Below are 18,947 nucleotides of genomic sequence, written 5' to 3' on the forward strand. Positions count from 1 at the left end.
GATTCGTATTCAATAAGGCATTTGACGAAGTTCTGTATGGCAGCCCTGGAGGCTAAGATAGAGAAATATAATTGGTTGAATGTATCATTCATTCATTCATTCTTCAAAACAAAAGAGTTTTAAGCATATTCTATATGTGAGGAGCTGGATCTGTATGTCAGGAGCTGGACTCAGTACTGGAAACACAAAGACAGAGAAGACCCTGTCCTTAGGGAATTCACAGTTAAGTGAGGAAAGAGACATGTCAGAATATAATGGGCAGTTAGACACAAAATGCTATGGGAATGCAAGAAGGCACCAGAGCTGATCTTCAGGCCTGTTGGCACGCTCTCATATTTGTTAAAAACACGACACGTAGAAAGAATAGAAATTTGAAAGAAGACACAATCTGTATATAAAAATACTTTACATTGACAGGAATAATTGACTATGACTAAGATTAACAAATGTAACGATAAAATTCTATGTTCAGATGCAAAATAATTGCATGGATGTATGAAGGGACTGTCAAGGATGGCAGCATAGTTAAACTCAGGGTCATATTAGCTGTTAGTTACAAGCTTGACATGAACCCAGAATTTAATGTTCTTGGCTTGTGCTGAAGAAGTAGAGTATCCAGCATAATGTTGATTATTCTGCTCCAGTGGGGTTGGAACATATCTCAGTTCTGGTCTCCACACACCTAAGAGGGATGTTGACCTGGCAGTGTCTGTGCACAGGAGACTCCTGGAGTGGTGAGAGGCCCTAAGCCGAGTCTAGTAATGGTTGACGGAAATGGGGTTATTGATAGAGACCAGAAGACTGCGGAAAGACAGCATAGTTGTCCTCAAATACCTGAAAGACTGTCATACAGAAAAGATGTGAAACTTATTCTTTTGAACTTATGTCAAAGGAATGCAGTCAAGGTTTTCTCAGTTGGTAATCCAGAGGTTGATGGAGCAAGCCATCCTCTATGAGTTTGACAGTTGTTTTTTGGTAGATACTCCATGAATGGGGACCGTGACTTTCTTACTGTCCTGGTAACTCCAGTCCCTTCCTTTTGAGGGCAGCCAAGGAAATTTTGTTGTAGGAACAAATGAGTGAATTATTGCATGTGACTCAGAAGGACAGAGCTGAGATTCAAGGACAGAAGTGTCAAGTTGTGTGACAAATGAAGTCAATTGTTGTTACTGTTCAGTCGCCAAGTCATGTCTGACTCTCTGCGACCCCATGAACTGCAGCACACCAGACTTCCTTGTCCTTCACTATCTCCCTGAGTTTGCTCAAACTCATGTCCACTGAGTCAATGGTGCCATCCAACCATCTTATCCTCTATCACCCCCTTCTCCTCCTGCCCTCAATCTTTCCCAGCGTAAGGGTCTTTTCCAGTGAGTTGGCTCTTCGCATCAGGTGGCCAAAGTATTGGAGCTTCAGCATCAGTCCTTCCAATGAATATTCAGGGTTGATTTTTTTTAGGTTTGACTAGTTTGATCTCCTTGCTGTCCAAAGGACTTTTAAGAGTGTTCTTCAGTACCACCATTTGAAAGCATCCATTCTTTGACAGTCCACCTTCTTTATGGTCCAACTCTCACATCCATACATGACAACTGGAAAAACCGTAGCTTTGACTACACAGACCTTTGTCCGCAAAGTGATGTCTCTGCTTTTTAATATGAAATCTAGGTTTGACATAGTTTTTCTTCCAAGGATCAAGTGTCTTTTAATTTCATGGCTGCAGTCACCATCCACAGAGATTTTGGAACCCAAGAAAATAAAATATTTAACTGTTTCCACTTTTTCCCATCGATTTGCCATGAAGTGATGCCATGGCCCATGATCTTAGTTTTCTGAATGTTGAGTTTTAAGTCAGCTTTTTCCCTCTCCTCTTTTACCCTCATCAAGGGGCTCTTTAGTTCCTCTTTGTGGTATCATCTGCATATCTGAGGTTGTTGATATTTCTCCCAGCAGTCTTGATTCCAACTTGTGAGTCATCCAGCCCAGCATTTCATATGATGTTCTCTTCATATAAGTTAAATAAGCAGGGTGACAATATATACAGCCTTGACGTACTCCTTTCCCAATTTTGAACCAGTCCATTGTTCCATGTCCAGTTCTAACTGTTGCTTCTTGTCCTGCATACAGATTTCTCAGGAGACAGGTAAGGTGGTCTGGTATTCCTATCTTTTTAAGAATTTTCCACAGCTTGCTGTGATCCACACAGTCAAAGGCTTTAGTGTAGTCAATGAAGCAGATGTTTTTTCTTTTTTTTAATTCTCTTGCTTTCTCTATGATCCGGTGAATGCTGGCAATTTAATCTCTGGTTCCTCTGTCTTTTCTAAATCCAGCTTGTACATCTGGAAATTCTCAGTTAACATACTGCTGACGCCTAGCTTGAAGGATTTTGAGCATTATCTTGCTAGCATGTGAATTGAGTGCAATAGGGTGACAAATGAAGTCAATTAAATTGACTATTAGTTAGGATAATCAATGTAAGTAAAGATGCATGATTCAGATTTTTAATTTCAACCAGTACTCACCTGTTTGGAAAGGAAATTTTATTGTCATTAAATTTTTTCTTCATAAAGGATGTTAACTAAAGAATAGGTAAATGGTCTTACTGGCCCTTATTAGGCATTCTAGTTCCTTGATACTGGAGGACACACCATTATGTAGGTTCTTCCTGAGAATGGAAGGAACATAGGGAAGGCTTCGGTTAGTTTTCGTTTGATTTTAGCCGTGATTTGAACCTGTAAGTGGTGGTCCCAAGCATATATAGGTCCTTTAGGAAAAGAGTTGTTTAGGTTTGGCTTTGTTATCTGTTAATTCAGTGTATTAACCATTGACCATTTTCAAAGGGACAACTTGCATCTTGTATAGAAAAGATAGCAATAAATGCTGGTTGTGGAACCATACTCTTGCCTGGAAAATCCCATGGATGGAGGAGCCTGGAAGGCTGCAGTCCATGGGGTCACTGAGGGTCAGACACGACTGAGTGACTTCACTTTCACTTTTCACTTTCATGCATTGGAGAAGGAAATGGCAACCCACTCCAGTGTTCTTGCCTGGAGAATCCCAGGGACGGCGGAGCCTGGTGGGCTGCCGTCTATGGGGTCACACAGAGTCGGACACGACTGAAGTGACTCAGCAGCAGCAGCAGGGTTCTAGAGAATTCAGTCTGTAAACCACAGGCCTATTTTACCCCAGCTATTATGGCCATGTGCCTGACCAAACCACAGTATGAAATTCAGGTTGGGTGAAATGAACTTCTAGCTCTTATTAAACCTCAACCTGTCGATTTTATACTCATATGTTGCTACTTTCTCTATACTGGTCTTTATTCAGAGTTTTAGCAAATAGTATCTCCCTTAACCAAATATGTTGTAGTTGGCCAGTAGATCTTGGGGGCTTGCTAGTTCTTATGCTCATGAAGTCAGAGGAGGGGTGATGAGGAATGTTCCTCAGTTGCCAAGGAATGCCTAATCCCAGACTTACTTACTTTCTCCATCGTACCAAAGTCAAGAAATGTGTCCGACATCAGCTCCCCCACTGTCTGTCTCCTAAAGCAGCACCATTTTCTTTATATTGAGCATCTTGAAATGTTTGTGGATTAACATTACAGTTGAAGGAGAGAAAGAAAAGACACCAGTAGCTCCATTTTGCTGAGGATGAAGTATGTTATTGTCCTCTCCCTCCCATCTTCCCCAATGCACAGAATTAGTTATCAAAATAATTGCTTAGATGCTGTTTAACTATCTCAGCAATGAGAAGGCACACAGTAATAAAAGCTATAAATAGTAATAAAAGCTAATATAATTAGGATGTCCCCTGTGCCAGGCATTGTGCTAAGCACATAACATTTCTTATTTAATCCTCACAACAAAGCCATGAGGGACAGACTCTGATGAACTTCTTGCTATAGATGAGGAAACTCAGATGCAGGAAAGCTAAGTAACTCATTTGAGGTGACATAGGTGTTACACAGGAGAAGGCAATGGCACCCCCACTCCAGTACTCTTGCCTGGAAAATCCCATGGATGGAGGAGCCTGGTAGGCTACAGTCCATGAGGTCGCTAAGAGTCGGACACGACTGAGAGACTTCACTTTCACTTTCCACTTTCATGCATTGGAGAAGGAAATGGCAACCCACTCCAGTATTCTTGCCTGGAGAATCCCAGGGACAGGGGAGCCTGGTGGGCTGCCGTCTATGGGGTCGCACAGAGTTGGACACGACTGAAGTGACTTAGCAGCAGTAGCAGCAGCAGGTGTTACACGGTAGAGTAATAATTCAAAGTGTCTTCATCACCAGGTGAAGTTACCTTGTTTGTTATTCTTGACTGATGCTGGCATCATGGAGAGATGGAAAGCAGAGAAGTGCAACTTGTTTTTTAGCCATCATTTTATTTTTATTAAAAATTTTTTTTGTTGTTAAAAGATACTTTTGCATAGTAGAGTTCATATTTTTTTCAGCTGGTTTCAATTACTCAGAGTAGAGGACGCATTCTATAATATGTAATTCTGTCCAGAGAGTGTTGGATGTGATGAAATAATATCCAGGCTGATCACATTTTGTATCTGTTTTCTGTCTCGGCGATCATCACAGAGTGTCAGTGGTCTTCAGACAGCCAAACTGCTTATTCTTCTGAATCCTAAAATCTGTGCCTTTGGTTTATTACTAATGGGAATAATAGCAATAATAGATAACACTTATGCAGTACTTACCTTATGCCAGGCACAACTCTCAGCACTTTATGTATTTAATCCTCAAAAAACCTACACAGTAGGTATTATCATTATTTAGTCTCATTTTACAGGTGAGAAAACAGAGGTGATAAAGATCAAATAGCTTAAGTTCACATAAGATACATTTTGGTACTTTAGGGATAAACCCAATTGTGTGTGGTGGGCTCAGGAGAGAGAGTTATTGCATTTTTAGAAATTAAATGAGGCAACTGCTAAACTCAGCCATTATTTACAACCAAATTATATAAATTTAAAATTAAATTGTTTAAAAACAGGTAATAAATGTTTAATATTTATTACTTTCTAATTATATTTTTGTACTTTACTATTATCACTGTTTGGGTGGTTATTTGTGTCCTCTATGCACATATGGTAGGAATACCATATAATAATTGATGTTAGTATAATGGTGTGCTACCATTTACCTCTTTCCAACTCTGTTCAGTGACATCATGTCAGTAGCTGTAAATTTGCTACGGTGGGGTATTTACACTACAGAAACCAGCAATTGGTTCAAACGGGGCTTTTCATCCCCCAGAGAGCCAGGTCTATATTATTGAGTAGACCTCTAGGCCCAGTGGTACAAGCACAGAACCCGAGAAGTTGATGGAGAGATGAAGTAAAAGAATATTTTAGAAGTGTGGTTTCTGGTGACTGACTACCTGATTTGAATCATGGCTTGATCACTTATTGGCTGTAAAAAAAAAAAAAGCTAATTCATCGCCTCAGCATTTTGAAGTCCTACTCTGTGCTACAAGCTAGGCAGGGTAAAAGTTAAGGTAGTTTCAGTTCAGTTCAGTCGCTCAGTCGTGTCCGACTCTTTGCGACCCCATGAATCGCAGCACACCAGGCCTCCCTGTCCATCACCAACTCCCAGAGTTCACCCAGACTCACGTCCATCGAGTCAGTGATGCCATCCAGCCATCTCATCCTCTGTCGTCCCCTTCTCCTCCTGCCCCCAATCCCTCCCAGCATCAGTCTTAAAAAACATTTTACAGACCACAAGATAGAAAAAACTTGCAGTTGACAATTAACTACACCCTCTAGTTTTTAAATGCCAGTAGTTGCAAAATCTCTACTAAATCTTACCTATTTTAGAAGTATTTAAGTGGCAAAAACTTCAGGTTTTAAATTAGAGTCGTGTATTACATAATTTCTTGATGACTACAATAGATTGTCTTCTTGAAAAAGAAGAAAGAGCCATCCAAACACGTGACTGTGTTGGTTTACTTATTGATCTCATTTGTTCATTCTTTCTCCCCTGTGCAGGTATAAGAGGGCATAGAGATGGACTTGACAAATGCCTGTTGGTCAAGGCCTTACAGCACATGGAAAGAACAGCCATGCAAGCGGCTAATTACAAATAACGGAATGATGAGTGCAGACCTTTAGGATGATAAGGAATGCCAAGTTTACCCTGAAGAGACAAACAATATGCTAAACATTTCTATGAGAAGCTATAGAAAGGCATGATTAGTTCTGACAGGCTAAAATCAAAGGAGTCTATACATTAAGGATATTCTCACATTTAAGTATTTGTTGGTTACATATCATTGTGGCAGAATCTTATGACTGTTCTTAAGGGAAGGGTATGTGTGAAGGGGCGTGCACTTCTTGGGATTTTCATTCATTTTTGTTTTGTTTCATTGCTTTACTGAGAAGAGAACTAAATTAAGCATAATGTAAGATACCTGATCTGTAAGTGATCATGAACTGTGTGGGGTTCACTGTAAAGAGGTTTGGGCTTGGGATTTAAGAGAGCCGGATACAGGTCTGGATTTTGTCACCAATTACTTTGGGAAACCACATTCTCTCTCTGGATCATATGTAAAATCTGAGGCTTAAATAAATGATCCATAAGGACTCTCTAAGCTCCAATGCCTTGAGATTATCTTGGGAGAAAAATTGGGGGAAAGGATATGTTTTGAAAGACATTTTTATCCTGTAAGGTCCCTAGATTTGACTACTAATGTCGAGAATGAAGGAAAATATGGAGATGTTGGCAATCAGGGTTACTATCCAGGCTATTGCTTAGGTGTTCCATCAAAAATCTTTTTTTGGATCTAGTTGTAATAGCCTGAATCAGGATGCACCTGAATCATGCTAAGACAGGGACACTATAAAAGAATCCAATGGTTAGCTGTATTTCAACTGGGTCCTAATTCTTTGGAATTGTACGTTACATTTGTACAGGACGGCTATGGTATGAGCTCTTCTCTAAATGCAAGGATTTGGAAAACCTGTCTATTAAGTGATTTTCTCTTATTATCGCTTTTCTCATATAGAATGACTATTTTCACTTAGAGCTCAATTTTCTTAAAACTTTAAATGCATTCCTATCCTTTCTGTCCCTCCCAGCCCCCCGCCATCCAGCGCACACCTCCCAGGACTTGTGGTGTGTTGCTGCTTTCAGCTATGGGCTTTACTTACACACTTTCCCAGAAGACCAAACATTTGTGTGAACGATACAAAAGGTTGCCGATTACTCTTGTGATATTCCCCCTTTTTCTCCCCATGTGGAACTCTTATTGGCTTCAAAGAGTTATAAACACACCATTGTTCTTTGTGTCTTTTGTGAATACCTGGGAAAGAGCTGTTTCAAAAAAGTACACCCTTAACATCTCTGGTGTTGGAAATGCTTAGGGGTCAGAGTCAGGTGTGGGTGCACATGTGCGGCTCACACTGTGAGATGAGAAAGGCCTCTTACTAAGTGTCACGTGCCATTCAGAACTGGTGCTGTTTTCTCTGACAGAGGAAGCCTTAAGGTTTCCATCAGCTATTTGTCAGCAATAGCACAGAGATGTTAAAGTCCACCTTAACTCGGATGCATTGTTATAATCTGAGGCATGAATGTGCTGTGTCTTGACCTGCAGACATTCATTCATTTCGCACGGTGAAGTTGAGAAATCAAAAACGCAAGGCGTGCACGTGACGTCTGAGTCTACCTAGACCAGTGTGCATTTGGAAGAATCCCAGTGGTGTGACTCATCAGCCTTAATTCTCCACGTTACTTATCTATATAGCCTTTGTATTTCCAAGAGTAAAATTGTTGATAGAGAGGAGGGGAGATATGGAGGGGAGGAGCCATTATGTTGTTTATGACTTAGATATTGATAGAGGAGAAAGGGAATCCAAGATCCAGGCTCAGGAAACAGAGACTGGAATTCTAAAATCAAGTCTCATTATTACAAAAGCAGTACATATGGTAACAAATTAGGAATGAAAATAAACATAGATTTAAAAGTTAAAACACTATGTATAAAGTAGATAAGCAACAAGAATTCACTGTATCACACTGGGAACTATATTCAATATCTTGTGATAACCTATAATGAAAGTAACCTGAAACATATTATTATACATATATGCTATACATATAATATGTTTTAATAACATTATATATAAAATGTTTTAACAATGTATTATATATATAATGTTTTAATAATGTATTCTATATATAACATGTTATTATACTTCGATTAACAAAAATACTATACTTCAATTAACAAAAATTAAAACATTCCTACCAGAGACAACCACTATCAACTTTCAGTGGTTGATATCAATGTTCAGTATATATTCTTCCAGATCTTTTTCCGTATGTCTCTGTGCATGTGTTTGCTAAATGAGGTCACACTGTACTTGCTGTATTAGCCAACAATCTCTGCCTTCCTGGGCTTCCCAGTTGGCTCAGTGGTAAAGAACCCGCCTGCCTACGCAGGAGACATAGGAAACCTGGCTTCGATTCCTAGGTCTGGAAGATCCCCTGCAGGAGGAAATGGCAACTCGCTCCAGTATTCTTACCTGAAAAATTCCATGGACAGAAGGAGCCTGGTGGTGTAAGCTACAGTCCATGGGGCTGCAAAGAATCGGACACGGCTGAGTGAGCACACACACATTTCAAACGTAAATATAAATGTGATCTCAATTATATCAGCAGGCTGGTAACATTTGGGTTACACCTGGAAAGATGCTGATGATATATAACCATAAAGGTGGTGCATGCTCACGTTTTGTTTTGTGTTTTATCACACCACATAGGCATATTTAAAATAAAAAGTAAAATCTCCCTTTCCTTAATCCCCAGTGTCCTCCTATTCTACTAACAATTTCTGTTTCTGCTTCTAACAGTTTTCACTTTAATTTAAAAAAATATAATTATTCTTCTATTTCTTATTTTTATCCAATTCAGGCATATACACTGGCTTCAAGGTAAAAAATGTGAGGAATTTGTAACGTGAATGTCTTCTATTTAACTCCTATTTTTAAATTGCATTAGTATTTATGCAATTTGTTGTTGTTCAGTTGCTAAGTTGTGTCCAGCTCTTTCTAACCCCACGGACCGCAGCACACCAGACTTCCCTGTCTTTCACTGTCTCCTGGACTTTACTCAAATTCACGACCGTTGAGTTGGTGATACTATCTAACCATCTCATCCTCTGCCACCCACTTCTCCTCCTGCCTTCAATCTTTCCCAGCATCAGGATCTTTTCCAGTGAGTCGGCTGTTTGCATTAGGTGGCCAGAATATTGGAGCTTCAGCTTCAGCATCAATCCTTTCAATGAATATTCAGGGTTGATTGTCTTCAGGATTGATTGGTTTGATCTCCTTGCAGTCCAAATGACTCTCAGGAGTCTTCTCCAGCACTGCAATTCAAAAGCATGAATTTTTTGGCATTCAGCCTACTTCATGGTCCAACTCTCACATCCATACACGACTATTGGAAAAACCATAGCTTTGACTACATGGACCTTTGTCAGCAAAGTGAAGCTCTTAAACCATAACTTAGTCTTACGTCCTTTTTCAGAAGGCTGATTATACTATTAAAACCAATGTGAAACATTTATAAAATTAATACCTGAGTACAAATCTCTCTGGGCATCCCTGGTGGCTCAGCGGTAAAATAGCCACCTGCCAGTGCAGGAGATGAAGGTTCAATCCTTGGGTCAGAAAGATCCCCCAGAGAAGGAAATGGCACCCCACTCCAGTATTCTTGCCTGGGAAATCCCATGGACAGAGGAGCCTGGCGAACTACAGTCCATGGGGTCACAAAAGAGTCAGGAATGACTTAGTGACTAAAACACCACCACCACCACAAATCTCTCTAGAGATGCAAATATAATCCTCAATTTTGAACATTTTTGTCCCTCAAACAAGAACCTTCTACACACCCTTGTCTAAGGCTCACCTTTAATTTTCTTTTTCATGTCTGTAAACCCTCTTGGGTCATATCGGGTAGCTGCAGCTTCTTATATCTCATGTTTTCTTCTTTCTTGGCTTATTTTTAGATTTTGCTGGGTTACCTCAGAAGTAATTTTTTCTTCCTGGCTGTGTGATTACTAAACATACTGAATTCTTACATAGTAGCAAGCGCCGTTCTCTAGCCCTCACACTTGAAATTTGGCTGAGTGTAGAAAGCTAGGTTCAAAATAGTTTCCCTGAGGACTTTGGAGACACTCCACCATTGCTGTCTGGAGCTCCCTGATGCTAGTGTGAGTCTGCAATTGGGCTGAGTCTGCAATTGTTCCTTGACAATTGCCACAGGCAGGTGGGCTTTTCTGCAGGGTGGAGGCCTTCAGTGTTATCCACTCCTGGGTGGCTCTGCCTCTTTTTTGAGGTGCTGTGGAAGTACAGATCTATCTCCAACTTGATATTGCATTTGTTAGCCCCCATCTTGTTCGCCAGTAGCCCCTCCAGACCTACTCCCTCCTCCTCTGAAAGATAGAAGCGGCCTCATTAGCCATTCTATTTAGAGAAGGAAAGACACCACCCCAGCTGTCCCAAATGCAGCTCTTTAACATCCCAGACTAACTTGTCAATTTCAAATTAGAATCATCTAAGGGACTCGTCCTTTGTGTCTGAATTTGGGCTTTTGTTGCCTCTAGGGTAACTCCTCCACTTACCATTTGCCTTTTCTTTTCTATTGATTAGAACCCTCCAAACTATTGAAGACCCTTGGTCTTATTTTCTGTTTTTCATTGCTGTAATGGTTTCAATTTTAAAAAGAACCTTTTTATCATTTCAGTGGGACCTCTGAGAGGGTTGATGTGTGTAGAAATGCAAGACACGTGTTAACTGAAATATACCAAAGAGTGTGTACATACATGCACACACATACAGAGAAGTATTGGAATAATAGTTTTGCGATTGAAACTTAACAGTGGGTATTCAGTAGTAGGAAAATGCTTAAATAAATTTAAAAAATAAATGCTTATTTATTTTTATTTTTTTTACAGTGAGCATGATTTCCTTTTGTAATGATAAAGAAAGTGAGGTGTGTGTGTGTTAAAGAAGGAAATGATCGTTTTGTCATATACAGATAGAGAGCAAGGGTATAAACCTACACAGGAATGGTGGTTTTCAGCTGGTGTGTAACTGTCCTTTTCCTCCCCTACAGTGCAGTGCAAGCTGATTGCAGCGCAAGCTGATTGCTCAGTCATGTTCGACTCTGCAAGCCTATGGACTGTAGCCCACCAGGCTCCTCTGTCCATTGAATTTTCCAGGCAAGAATACTGGCTGCTGCTGCTGCTAAATCGCTTCAGTCGTGTCCGACTCTGTGCGATCCCATAGACGGCAGCCCACCCGGCTCTCCCGTCCCTAGGATTCTCCAGGCAAGAACACTGGAGTGGGTTGCCATTTCCTTCTCTAATGCATGAAAGTAAAAAGTGAAAGTGAAGTCGCTCAGTCGTGTCCAACTCCTAGCGACCACATGGACTGCAGCCTACCAGGCTCCTCCGTCCATGGGATTTTCCAGGCAAGAATACGGGAATGGATTGCCATTTCCTCCTCCCGCGGATCTTCCCAACCCACGGACGGAACCTGCGTCTCCTGCGTCTCTTGCGTCTTGTACGTCTGATGGGTCTCCTGCTTTGCAGGCAGATATTTTACCGCTAAGCCATCAGAGAAGCCCTCTCTAGCTGATTACAGGTATGTTAACTTTACATCAGTCCCTCAGCAAAATCAAATCAAGCATATGAAATATTTACTCTGCACAATGCTTGGCAATGCAGCCTAAAGGGGCTGCTCCAGATGAGGGTGGACCTCAGGAGGAAAGAGCAGCAAAGCAGCAAGGTCCAGCCTGCTTTGTACTAGAGGGTCCCCCAAGAGACCGGGTAAGTTCTGGGCCTCTTTCCAGGTGTTCTAATTTCTGAGACTATAAATGTCATGTTACCCATTTAATAGGATTCCAAAAGGGGTTCTTGGCAGAAAAATATGGGAACTACTGTGGCAGATCAACTACAAAGACAAACCAGTTTATTGGTTCAGGCTTCAGAAGAAACACTAGATGAAAATAAAATTTGCTGTAAGAAAAATGTGATAAATCTAGTATTACTTAAAAGCTTCTAAAGCATTGGCGAGTAATGATAATAAGTTGCATACCTCTTCCACATGCACAACTTCTGTCCTGCGACTTCAAAGAAGGCTCTTGGAGTCCAGGGAGAGATGCACTGCTCTGCTCAGGAGATATTTATGGGGCTATTATGGCGCCTAGGATGTTCCTATTATGCTCACTATTCGAAGCTCCAGGTTTCCAGGACCACAGAAAATGAAAGACTTGAGACATTTTAAAATGGGATGCGCTTTTCCCTATGACACAGATGATTGGGTTTGCACTGTTGTCATTCAGTTTTGAGCTCGGCATTAATTCCACTCTCAGGATGCTTCACCCACGTTTAATACAGAGAGACCAAAGTGGAAAGGGCCTCTGAGCAGCCTTAAGTGGAGTAGCAAGCTGGTAACTATATGATTCATTTCATAAATGTCACCAAAGAATAACATGTAGAACTTTCACAGTGGAGCTTAGCAGGATAAATGAAATTGGATGATAACCTGGTGTGGAGCAGAGAGGGCCCTCCCTTCTGTACATCAAGTCTGGGGGATCCTCACAGCCATACTTTCTGACAAAAGGTCAGGGAGGGGCTGTGCTGCTGCAGGGAGCAATGTACAAAATGCCCAGAGGTGGTGGGTGAAGGAGAAAGTGGTGACATTGTTGTGGTGGGGGGAGCGCTGCCCAGTGTGTGACCACAGCAGGCCCTTCTCACTCTGCTCTCAGCCTGCGACAGTGCAGGGAAAAGTCCATAAGGAACACAATTTTGATCACTGAAAAGGTTGAGTAAATCAAGATCAGGATATTTTAAGGATACTTCCGGGGAACTTCTTGGAGAAGGCAATGGCACCCCACTCCAGTACTCTTGCCTGGAAAATCCCATGGACGAAGGAGCCTGGTAGGCTGCAGTCCACGGGATCACTAAGAGTCGGACACGACTGAGTGACTTCACTTTCATTTTTCACTTTCATGCACTGGAGAAGGAAATGGCAACCCACTCCAGTGTTCTTGCCCGGAGAATCCCAGGGACGGCAGAGCCTGGTGGGCTGCCGTCTATGGGGTTGCACAGAGTCAGACACGACTGAAGCGACTTAGCAGTAGCAGCAGCAGGGGAACTTCTAAGTTTACGAAGACATAAGGCTTCAAGATAAGTCTTGTCTTTTCCCAAGACTATTGGTGCTTCTGCTTTAAATTCTGAGAGTAGTCAGTGATTTCAGACATTAAAAAGAGAGACCCTTGGGGTGGAAGTAATGAATGCTGAGGTGGGTTGATATTTATCATGCAGGGAGACTACAGACGGCAGCTGCGTCCATAAATCTCGGTGGATAATTTGTGGAGACTGTGCATGTAAGGCAAACTCTTCCGCTTGTCACTCTGTCAAAACCTGAATGCTATTTTGATATGATTCTCCCGGAAGCTGCTTCACACAAATAACAATAATGACATGTATTCTTTTTATTCTTTTTGATAATTATCCAAGTGTTTGATTCTAAGGCAAAGCGTCTCAAACTTTAATGACCATAAGACAACTGGAGATCTTGTTAATATGTACATTTCTTTTTGAAAATTGAGGTATAATTGATTTACTGATATTGGTTTCAGGCGTACAATGTAGTGATTCACAAATTTTAAAGATTATACTCCATTTAAAGTTATTATAAAATATTGGCTATATTCTCTATGCTGTGTAATATATCCTTGTAACTTCTTTTATACATAGTGGTTTGTACCTTTTAATCTTCTACCCTGTCTTGCCCCTCCTCCTTCCCCCTCCCCACTGGTAACCACTAGTTTGTCCCCTGGGAGCTTGTTTTGTTGTTTTCATTCATTTATTTTCTTAGATTCCACATATAAGTGATAGCATACACTATCCGTCTTCCTCTAATTCCACTAAGCATAATACCCTCTAGATCCATCCATGTTGTTGCAAATGGCAACTTTCATTCTTTTTTTGAATGTCTGAGTAGTATTCCATTGTATATGTACCACATCTTCTTTATCCATTCATTTGCTGGTAGACATTTAGGTTGCTTCCTTCTCTTGGCTACTGTCAATAATGCTGCTGTGAACACTGGGGCACGTGTATCCTTTTGAATTAATGTTTTCACTTTCTTGAGATATACACCCAGCTGAGGAATTGAGTCACACGGCAGCACTGTGTTTAGTTTCTTGAGTCACCTCCATATGGTTTTCCATAGTTAACCAATTTACATTCCCACCAGCAGTGTGTGAGGGTTCCCTTTTCTCTACATCCTTGTCAATATTTGCTATTTGTACACTTTTTGATGGTAGCCAATCTGACAGGTGTGAAGTGATATCTCCTTTTGATTTGCATTTCTCTGATGATTAGCAGTGTTGATCATCTTTTCATGTGCTTGTTGGCCATCTGTATGTCTTCTTTGGAGAAGTGTTTGTTCAGGTCTTCTGCCCCTTTTTTAATCGTTTTTTATTTTTCGATAAAATGTTGATTCTAAATCATTAAGTCTGGGGTGGAGTCAGACCTGCTGCAGTTCTAACAAGCTCCCAGGTGATGCCAATACTGCTGGTGAAAAGACTACACTTGGAGTCATGACTATGTAAGACAATGCAAATTACCCTATTTCAGCAGCCAGTCAGTCCTGGATAAGCAAAGACATACATATGTCTAGTTTAAATATGCAAACTCAAAAAATGCATTACTAATTTTGATCTACTGAGTCAGAAGGCATTTGTGGAAGAATTTGACTACTTTTATCCTCCCCCAACAGCTTTGCAACCATACCAAAGCCAGATGTAGTGCTAGAAGCGCTCCTGTTTCCTCAACTACCCAAGTGGAGTCTAGCACCCATGACTTTAATGAAATCTTATCACAAAGAAGTAAGTTTGGAAACATTCTTTCCTATGTTCTTTCCCCACACCAAATTTAACTCAAGTAATTAGGAAAGTATTTCCACCTGAATGAGTTTGGTAATATATTTTGTGTATCAGGTGAGAGAAAAAAATGAGTAATGCTGGCTGTAAGATCGGTCTGTATATGCACATGTTTGTGGAAGACTTTCGTTTCTTTTGTTATATAATTAACCTTTTGATTATTTAGTATTTTATTTTCTATAAGTCCAGGTGTTAAGCCATTTCATTCTTACATATGCTAAAAATCATGGGCCATTTCTTATAAACTCATATTGCTATTATCATACCTAACAATCATCAGTATTTCTGTGGTATCATCTAAAACTCAGACAATGTTCAAATTTCCACAGTTATTTCAGAAACTCTGTTACAGGTGGTTATTTAAAGTCTACATGTGATTTGGTTGTTATATCTCTCACGTGTCTTTTAATACCCCTTTCTTTCTTTTTTCCTTCATGCCATTGACTTGTTAAAGAAATCAGATCCATTGTCCAATAGTCTAATCTGTTAGATTTGGAATAAAGGCACCTACCCACTTAAGAGAATGCCTTTGAAGCACATAGACCCTGATTTCCTATTGATGGAAAAACAGGGGTACAAAGACTTTGACTGATGTAGCTTTAAAGATCTGAAACCAAATCCTCATCTCCTAATTTCTTATCTAGTTATTTTTCTACTAAATATTCTTGACTCTGTGTTAAAGTATATGTATGGTGAGATATTGTAAATATTTGTGGTTTAAAAATGTGGTCTTCTACTTTGCAAGTCATTTGCTTAAGAAACTTGACTAAAATCTTATGAGGATAAGGTCAGGTCTTATTCACCATAATATTTGTTGAGTGTGGCAGAACCTGATGTCGTTTAATGCTCAAGAATGATGTCTGTTGAATAAGTGAATGAATGAATGAGCATGTGTTGTGTTTCACCAAAGTGTAATGAAGCCTTGAGTTCGAGTAGCGCCTTATCCTCTACAAATCTCTAGTGGTTCTCATTTATTTATGCAACAACCACATAAGATAAATATTGCAACCCCCATTTAACAGATAGAGAGATGGACAGCATCTTTCTAGGTATATGTTAGGTATAAATAAAAGTGAAACTGGGATCCAGATTTTGACGAAATAAAAACTTTTCTTTCGTCAGCTGCCTCTTTATACAATGTCACCCACTCTGGTAGGGTAGGTACACAGAATACTTTGCAACTTGCAAAGCCTCTTAGCCCTCTTGGTCTCTTCACCAAGCATCCAAAATAGGAGCAATTATCACAAGATTGTAGATGAGGTAACTAAGCCTAAGCCACATGACTACTAACAGGAAAAGCCTAACTGGACCCCAGATTTTCTGACATCAACTTCAGTTTGTTTCTACTTTACAGCAGATTACACCCCTCGCCTGTCTGTCCACTGCCTCATTTCACTGTCAGACACAAGTCCGTCATCTTTTATGGCTCCCTGAGTCCATTACTATTCATACCTATCTGGGTGGCCAAGATATGCTATGGACTTGTTCATTTATCACATCTTCCTCCTATTTATCATTCTAACCAGTTTCCTATTATTGCCCTATTACCTCCTTTGATACAGAAGCAGAGTTTTCACCTTTATGTACCTAATTCTATCCTCTTAAGTAGATGAGGCCCAACAGCTGACTGCCCAGACACTGAACTGGTCAGTTTTCGGATGCCCCTTATTTCTAACAGGAATCCAGAAATGAATGAACTAGAGTGTTTTGCTATTTGTTTGGTGTAAAGTATTACGCATTTAAGGTGAGTAGCTGCTTGGGGGGACTGATAAAAAATAATTAATATTCCCAAAAAAAATAAAGGGGAAAAGTAGCATTAACAGTTTTCTTTTGTCATATAATTAACCTTTTAACCACGTAGATGTTAATTGTTTGGAGAATACATTCATCACTTTGGGCATCTACTTACACACACACACCCCTCCCTTTTATTTTTCCTTACAGTGAAACACACTGCTCACCAGCCATTTAAGATTATTTTTTTCAGGGCTCATTTCTAAGAGATTCTGTTTAAAGGGTTTGGATACATGAACTTCTTCAATTTGATCTTGAACTCAGGTCTCAGTAATATGAGAATATAGGATTTGGGGCATCTACCCCCACTACACCTTTAGAAAATTACTTTGAAACATTTGGAAATTTTGCATCAGTGGGTGGATGGGGGTGGGTGGGAGCAGTTTTATTATGCACGTCCTTTTATGGGTTGTGGCCAGATATTTTCAATGTGCTATTATCCTAGTTTTATGGAGTTCTTGGACCCTGTTGGTATAAACATCTGGGAATAAGTGGTTGAGTGCAAGCTGTATGCTGTTGTGCCTGGGAAGAAATACATTTGTGTTACATTTAAATTTTAATGAATTATTCACAAGGGAAGTAATAACTTAAGTGTACTAACTACGCATAAGCCAAAATGAGGGATTATTTTTTTAAAGATTTTCTACTGGCTAATATACAAATCTTTCTTTGGGTATTATCTATGTGCATATAATCAAATCATACAGATTCTTGTCTTCACAAATGCCAGGTCTACCTGGAGCTTTGGAGAAGGAGACTAGTGAATGAGGAAAGATTCTGCCGTTTATGTTCGTTCAGTGGGTAGACTGGGATGGAACTTGAAATTGAATTTCATGGTACTCACTCTTTGAGGGGAGAAAATCAATACGTCTATGATCAGTTCCTCTTTTGAAAATCTTGATTCTGTTCTTTCTCAGACTTCAGTACTTTAATTACATAACTCTAAGAATGTTGTTAGTACTGAGTCCTTTTTTTCCTTTTAGCTTTGCTTTCTCCCTCTCCTACCTTTTTCTTTTCTCAAACTCTCTGTGGAAAGCTCTCATATGTCTCAGCTTGTAGGGACTGAAACCAGAGTCTCCCAGGTCCCTGCTGAGTCCCACATAGTCCACCAGTGTGAGTTCCAGCTCTGCCAACCAGCCTTATTTCTGAGTTGAATGTGAGCAGTGATCCTTTTCCTGGAGGCAGGATAATCCCTCTGGTCCCAGCTGCACTAATTGCCCGAGGAACAGTATTCTCCATGTTTGCACTTTGCCTGGGATAGGCTGTCTAGAAGCCTGTGAGGATGGGGCTGGAAGAAAGAGCTACTCCTCTCCCTGGTGGCTGCAGCTGTAACTGGGAGCTCTCATCACCTAACAGGTCCCAGGGTAACAGCAGTTCAGATGCTTGCGGCAGAATTGAGTCTGGGCTGTATCCAGTTTTGATTTTGCTCTTCAGATTAAAATAGATTCACGACTGAGGAAAGCAAGGAATGGCAGAGAGGGAAAAAAAGAGGGGGCAAGGGGAGAGAAAGGAAAGGAGGGGAACACACGTGCATGTTCAAAACCCTAACAGGATTGGGTGAGAGCCATCAAGTACCTGGTCCGCTGCAATCGTAAAGTCTGCTTTCACCATCAGCGGTGGGGTTTGGCATCTGGAAGTGATTTCAGTCTGTGATTACCTTTGGACGGCAACGCTTGTTGGTTCTTTACTAACAAGCAAGCACAGACCCAGAGCAAGCCTTTCATGCTAACAAGCAAACAAGCCATCAGGCTGCAGATTTCAAAACCAGAGGCAGGAGGCAGATGTGAAGTGGGTCAAAATTCTGCGGCTCCTCAGAGAAAAAAAAGTTGAGACAGAAAGGGGAAAAAAGTGCCTTTGTCCTCCTTAGCCCCTTCCCAAAGCACATGGAAAAGTCAACAGTTATTTCATAGATCATGTGTCCACCCATGTATTTCTAAACTTTTGGAATGCAACGAACACTGCCTGGGGCAAGCAGTAAAAGACACTTACTCTGCTCAAGTCCAGATTGTAACTTTGGTAAGCACAGTGGCTGTGGGCCATCTTCCATCTGAGACACTCCGGGCCTTGAACCCAAGTGACAAGATATTTTCTTTCTCTGTGTGGATTCACTCAGAAATCACCCATTCAAAATGCAGGCAAAGATTAAGGAGGTGAAATGTGAAAATTCAACTCCTCTTCTCCCAGTCTATAATGTTTT

General features: G+C 40.6%; 1 protein-coding gene across 1 annotated transcript in view; it reads left to right on the forward strand.

Annotated features, from left to right (window-relative positions):
- The window catches only part of LOC147349232 (uncharacterized), a 58,033-nt gene that overhangs the window by 19,407 nt on the left and 19,679 nt on the right, over positions 1 to 18,947 (forward strand). Inside the window, exons 3-4 of the mRNA XM_086363530.1 lie at positions 11,117 to 11,646; positions 14,794 to 14,902. The gene's annotated coding sequence lies outside the window, so the exon portion shown is untranslated. The remainder of the gene's footprint in view (positions 1 to 11,116; positions 11,647 to 14,793; positions 14,903 to 18,947) is intronic.

This window comes from Bos grunniens, chromosome 21, assembly GCF_055505025.1.
Source record: "Bos grunniens cultivar Pamir isolate PY7600 chromosome 21, Bosgru_T2T1.0, whole genome shotgun sequence".
NCBI lineage: Eukaryota > Metazoa > Chordata > Mammalia > Artiodactyla > Bovidae > Bos > Bos grunniens.